The sequence below is a fragment of the Halictus rubicundus genome, chromosome 6 (assembly GCF_050948215.1).
Source record: "Halictus rubicundus isolate RS-2024b chromosome 6, iyHalRubi1_principal, whole genome shotgun sequence".
In the NCBI taxonomy this organism is placed as follows: Eukaryota; Metazoa; Arthropoda; class Insecta; order Hymenoptera; family Halictidae; genus Halictus; species Halictus rubicundus.
Genome location: NC_135154.1, coordinates 7,267,245 through 7,273,902, shown reverse-complemented (window position 1 = coordinate 7,273,902; position 6,658 = coordinate 7,267,245). Strand labels below are relative to the sequence as shown.

General features: G+C 44.2%; 1 protein-coding gene across 17 annotated transcripts in view; it reads right to left on the bottom strand.

Moving 5' to 3' along the window:
• Positions 1-571: 571 nt before the first annotated feature.
• Positions 572-6,658, bottom strand: part of LOC143355136 (CUGBP Elav-like family member 1-A) — a 323,381-nt gene continuing 317,294 nt past the window's right edge. For 16 of the 17 annotated variants that reach the window (XM_076789681.1, XM_076789679.1, XM_076789680.1 and 13 more), the window contains one exon: positions 572-6,370. The gene's annotated coding sequence lies outside the window, so the exon portion shown is untranslated. The remainder of the gene's footprint in view (positions 6,371-6,658) is intronic. The other variant, XM_076789682.1, reaches the window with a different exon arrangement.

The following is a 6,658-nucleotide window of genomic DNA, read 5'->3' as shown; positions in this document are numbered from 1 at the left end:
ATTTCCAGATTCCCGAAAATTTCGAGATTCCAGAAAGAATCGGGTCTCCCCCAAAATTTCCAGATTCCCGAAAATTTCGAGATTCCAGAAGGAATCGGGTTTCCCGAAAATTTCGAGATTCTCGAAAGAATCGGGTTTCCCCAAAAATTTCCAGATTCCCGAAAATTTCGAGATTCCCTGAAGGAATCGGGTTTCCCGAAAATTTCGAGAGTATAGCATATGGCACTCTTGAAAATAATTCGTGATGCGCATCCCGAATTTTTCGGGAATCTCGAAATTTTCGGGTACCCGTCCCGAGCCCGAAAAGATTTCGTGTTCCCAACCCGACCCGAAATTTGAGGTTCTCGCACAGCCCTAGCTGTAATGCTGGCGGAGCACCGAGAATCTTTGGTGAATTTTTTAAAAAGAATAGGTCACGAAAATATTATTGTATCAAATTGAAAAAGCTTCGAATCGCGGCGGTGGAGCGGCAGCTAACGATAAGAAACGGGAGTACGTGATGGAAGGAACGAAAATGGGAGCTGCGGTGGGGAGTGGGGGGTGTCGGCAGGCGGTAAAAGCAAAGAAGAAATTAAACCAACAAAATAAATACAATGTATTATTAATTTGACATACGCCACATGCTGATTGCGGTATACGACACGAAGGAAACGAAAAAATTCTTAGAAGTCGACAAATCTTTCGTCTCGTTTCACGCTGACCGTTCCTCGACGATCGGTCGAACGGGGGTGCACTAAAAATATAAAGGAGGGGACGAGAAAGAAAAAAAAAAAAGAAAGAAAAAAGGAGAAAAAATAATAATAAAAAGATAACGAAAAAGTCCTTTCTCTTACACGGTCATCATCAACACAATGTGGTGGGAGACGCGGATAGTCACGTTCAACAACGATAGCGCACGTAAAATATACATTGATTATTCGAATACATGTATCTGTATACGCACATACGCACATACACAAAACACACGTAATGCCCAGACGTGATATACGTGTGTACATATATATATGTATAGAATTACATATAGACTTCCATCTTTTGCTCTTCCTTTCATTTTTTTTTTGCCTCTCCATGTTATAATACACGCATACACACACGTACACATGATACACGCGCGTTTTGTCTATAAATTTCTCTATAGCGCGCACAAGAGGGGGACAGTACTTTGCGTTTTGGCGGTGAAATTTGGTATCTCTTTGATTTGATTTCACGATCGTCGTCGTGCGATTCGTCGATCGTTCGTTGGTACCCGATGCGATGAACAATTTCAACTCGCGATCGATCGAGACGTAGACCATCGATTCGGATCTTTCCGAACGGGATCGGATCGAATGGATCCCTTCCGCCGGAAATCACCGATTCGAAGTTGTCACGAACGATCGTGCCCGATTCGATCGTACGTTTTTTTTTTTTTTTTTTTTTTGAAGAGCACCAAGGAAAACGAACGCGATGGACGCACAAATTTAAAATTAAAAAAAAATTAATATAGAGGATAAAGAAAACAAAAAAAAAAACAAGTTCTACAAGAGAATAAAACAGCAAAATAAAGTAATCGTAATCTGTTAACATTTGCAAGCGGTCGACGTATACATCCAAAGAACGTGATCGTCGCACGGGTTGCGTGTCTCTCTTGCATCTTTTTTTAAAAACGAAAAAAGAAAAATACGTATACTCTAGTGGTAATGATAAATTACGTGTTGGTACTGATAGTAATGGTAGTTACGATGACGCAGGACGAACAGGATCACGTCATTTGGTTTCACTCGGCTGTCGCGTGTAATTTCATTCGATGCGATCGATCGTCTCGCATCGGCGTAGCGACGCGACGCGACGCGACGCGGAGCGCACGCGCGCGCGCCAATGATTTCCGCGAGCACACATTTAAAATGCTTCGAACGTTTAAAAATGGCATTCGCAGGTAAAAGAATTGACTTTCTTTTTAAGTACATCGACACGAGTGATCCGTGTCCGCTTCGACTCGTTCGAAAAACAGGGTTTTGTAAAAATCGATACAAAAAATTTCTTGCGGCCGCGGTCGCGACAAAAAGATTCGCGCTGCCTCGTAACAATTGTCTAACATTAAACGTTCAATATCAACAAAATGATAATAATACATGGATAATCGTAATCACCATTGCTACAAATCGCGGGTAATAATAATAATATTATTAATAATAATAATAACCATCATCATCATCATCATCGTAATAATAATAGATACAAAAGTAACATTAAGGATAATAATAAAGTTTTATAGTAACGATACCACCAAGAATCATAGCGATAATAAGAATTACGTCATAATATAATAGTCTACCGACAACGATAGCAATAAATTGTAATAATAATAATAAGGATAAGGATAATCGTCGGTAAAGGTGAACGTAGCAATAATAATAATAATAATAATGACGGCAATAATAATAGTGACCATGGTGATAGCGAATAATTAATAGCAGCATTAAACGACGATGTTAACGCGCGTGCCAGAAAAATAGAATGCGGTGAGAAGGATGACACGAACATAAATGGTGATATATTAAATCGTAAATGTTACTTTTGACTAGGTACTCCACTTGTACTTACGCGAGACGTAAGACTCAAGGACGTGATTGATTCTCGTGTTAAGTAAAAATGTTTATCGGCTGAACAATGTGTCTCTGAGGGAATTAGTCGTTCACGGTGCATAAGTACATGGATTTCGTTAAAGAGACGTCTTTGGTAATTTGCACGAAGCGCGATGACGGCCGGGTCTCGTTCACGTACCGATTCATCTCCATTGAAAACCGATACTATCATTCTGAACCAACATACCCGAAAATGATAAAAATTAAATCGATATTCCGCGTCATAGTTACTTTAAAGACTGTCGTTTTCGCTCGATCGCATTCTGCCGAAGAATACAGTGATTTCTCTATATATGTCGTCGAGGCCTGGATGATAAACGTCGCGGAATTATCCCCACTACCTCGAACGCCGAGGAGGGTAAACATAACATAGGTATGTCTCCTGGACATTTAATCCTTGTTGACATATATCGAGAATTCGCCGTAATTTACGCTTGCCATTGCGACAGTTATCGAATTAGTCGGCTATTTTCGACTTAAGAGACTTAAGAGATCGGTTTTCAGTGGAGCAGATTGCACGTCCGGTTGTTTCGCAGGACTGGCCTAATTGATCGGCGTCAGTCGCGTCTCCGTTCATTTGGTTTGACGCGTGCGTGTGAATTATGTGATCGTATCAGAAAACAGCTTGCCTCGTGTTCGAGAAACAAGCGCCACGCGAAGCGAAAATCGTGGCTGGAGCTTCGAACTGAAAGGATCCCTTGAATCGCGAAGAGGAAAGAAGAAAAAGGGCGTAGCTAGAACGACGATTCACGGAAGCGACTTCGACAGAGATAGAGAAACAGACAAAGAAAGAGTTTTCGTTTCTCGCGTTAACATTGACACCCTTAGCCGTCATCACCGAGACAAATTTCTCTAAAAAATGCTGTCGTCTATCTTCCTCGTGCTATCCTGCGATTCTACCGTTCAAGAGTTTCTTCCGAGTGGATATAAAAAATAATTTTACCACATTCTCCAAAGAAACTTGTCCGGTCGACGCGGATAAGCGTGACACACTTAACGTAAAATGAAAATGATCAGTTCAATCGCTTTAGTCGGTTTCAAATCGAGCTATACTCGATTCGATGGAATATATTTTTCTCTTTCAATGTTTTCACATCGTTACTTCTTCTTCTTCTTCTTCTTCTTGTTTCGTGCTTGCACGGTTATAGGCTCGAGTACACCGGATACACCGAACTCTCTCCGATTTCTTCTTCTCTCCCACGCAAGAAATCGCGAAGGTTTCCCGACGATAATTAAGTACCTAAAACCGAGATGAATCTTGCATCGGCAACGACGATCGCGTGCGTTCTCGACCCGAAACCTTCCTCTTCGAGAACGGATTAAAAAAGACGGTTCTAGTCGTATCTATACGTTCGTTTCGCGACGTAAAAAAAGAAAACGCTAGACGACAGGAATAAAACAGAGTTAACAAAGACGGTCGTAGGATCTACGACCCAAGATCGATCCGCGAGTGATCGTCGTGAGCAGCGTTCCTATTCGAAAAATTTCTTTACGTCCTAAAAAGTACCGAAAGTTCGTCTCGATGGGCACACACGTCCGTCAGGGTTCGAAGCCAAACACAGAGATCATAAAACACGAATAAACGACAGAGAAGATATGCTGTTGGTACGGGTCGATGAAAAAGAAAAAAAGAAATTCGGGGGCGGGAAAAAAATGAAAGATAGAGAACGATTGCGTGCGCGCGCGGTTTTTTGGCGAGAGCCGCCCACTGACGAGACAACACTCGTTTCCGAAATTTGCCGTCGTTAAGTTTCTCGTGCCACGCTTACGTCACACAGATTCGCTCACAGATTCGCTCTATCTCTCTCTCTCTCTCTCTCTCTCTCTCTCTCGCTCGCACTCGTACACAACATGCACACACATACATACACTTTGACAAGCGACCCTAGTCCAATCCTATATACGGTACAACGTTATCACAAAGTCATTAAAAAATGCTATTTATGTATCGTCTCGCCTACGCAACATTTCCTTGTTCCATCTTGTTTGTCTTTTTTCTTTTCTTTTGTTTGTTTTTTTTTTTTGGTTCTTTCTTTTTGGTAAATTTACACCTTTACACGCAGTCACACCATCATCGTGATCGACACGGTGACACGGTGGTGCCGCGATCCCCGAGGGGATCCTGAAGACCCGGTTCGATTAGGCTCGCGACGTGTCTCAGGCTCCCTTATCCCTCATCATTGTCCTACGCTTTTTTGTAATTTTTTTCATCTCTCACGCTATTAACTCGATTCCAGCCGTGTGTGTATCTACATATGAACAGGCGCGTAGTTTCTTTTTCTTTTCTTATTTTTCTCGCGACGCCGACAGCGATCCCGGAGACGAAGAAAAACAAAAAAGAAAACAAGCGAGTCGATCTGTGACATCGATCCTCGGTAATAGTTTCTTTTCTTTTCTTTTTTTGCTAATTAATTACAGCCGTGCAGATAGCGTAACTCGTTCTTATGGTACAAAGGGTGCGCCCGGTTCGGAGGGCCCGCGCGCTCTGTGTGTACGTCCGACCCCTTCGACGGTTAGCTTTAGTTAGTGATTGTACGCGAGATAATCTTACATTACATAGATCCACGAGAGATGGATCGCCGGCTCGCGATCCTTGGAGGATCAGCGTCTCCAAGACTCGTCTCGTCGTCCTCCGATTCCGCCCCGGAAATTCGTCTCGATCGCGAACAAACTTGCTGCACTCTGATCGTGGTCGATCGTCGAGACTGATTTTTGGATCGGCGATCGGACGCCCAGCAATACATACACACGCACAGCACAGAGATTACCGATGATAAAGTTGGCGTACGCGGTTCGGTTTTGTCGCGCGTACGCCCGTATATGTACACGTACAAAGAAACAAATAGATAGTAAAAGGTAGATATATATATATATGTATAGCGTGTGTCACAGTTCAGCCCGAGGAACATAAAAAAAAACACAGTGCTCGTGCGCCGATGTCTCCGACTTCCGCTTCGCAACGATACTCGTCGTTCCCGTTGGCTTTTTCGTTCTGGTTCTCGATCTCGATCTCGATCTCGGTCTCGGTCTCGGTCTCGGTCTCGGTTTCGTTATCGGTTCTCGTTTGATCGACACATTTCCCCGGCTCGTCTGATCCGTGTGTGTCCCGTTGGATCGAACCGATCTCTCTCTCCCAGTCCAACGACGCTTCCCCATGGCAGCTCCGGTTTGGAGGATCATCGTCGTCGCTTCTCTCTCTCTTTGTCTAACGGGTTCTATAGTGGCTCCGTTTAGGGTTGCCGTAACACGCGTGCCACGATCGAGAATCGGCGAGCCAATCGACGATCCGATAAGGAGACCGGACGACTACGACCGCAGTGGTGTCGCGATCTACGCGAAATAGAAACGCTGGAGGTAGCTCGTAGGTGGATGGATTCGGTTGTTCTCTCTCTTTTGGTTTTTTCGTTTTTTTTTTTGTTTTTTTTTTCGTTTGCCTCGGGATTCTTTTTCGCCGGATTCGTTTCCTCTGCGTGGAGAACCGGAAATCGGAACCGGGATCGGGATCGGAATCGTTCGGATGATCATGGAGACGGTTAATGGTGGGCGACGATACCCCGTTTTAGGGTATCCCGGGAGACAGAGCGGGCGGATGTGCACAGGCACCGACAGACACAGAATGACTGATCAAGAGGCTGACCAAGGAGTCGTGACTGATCGATCGAACGATTGACCGATTTGACTGACTGAGACTGACATGGCACGGCGACTCCGATCGAGAACACGGTCACAACGTCACAGGCCACCTGCTGGCACACAAACAAACACACGGACAGGTTAGTCACCACCACACACCAGAGATATATGGAATTCCCTGGGCAAACGTGCACGGTGACTCGACTCTCTCTCTCGATGATCGCCGCGGATCTAAGAGTTCTCGCGCCTCCGAGTCGGACGGACACGAACAACATCTCGGACGGTACACCGCGGCGCAGTTTCTAGAATCATCTAGACGATCAAAAGGAACAGCGACAATCAATTAATAGTTACCACAAGCAAATAATTACAACACCGTGCAACGTGTACGCAGGTATTTT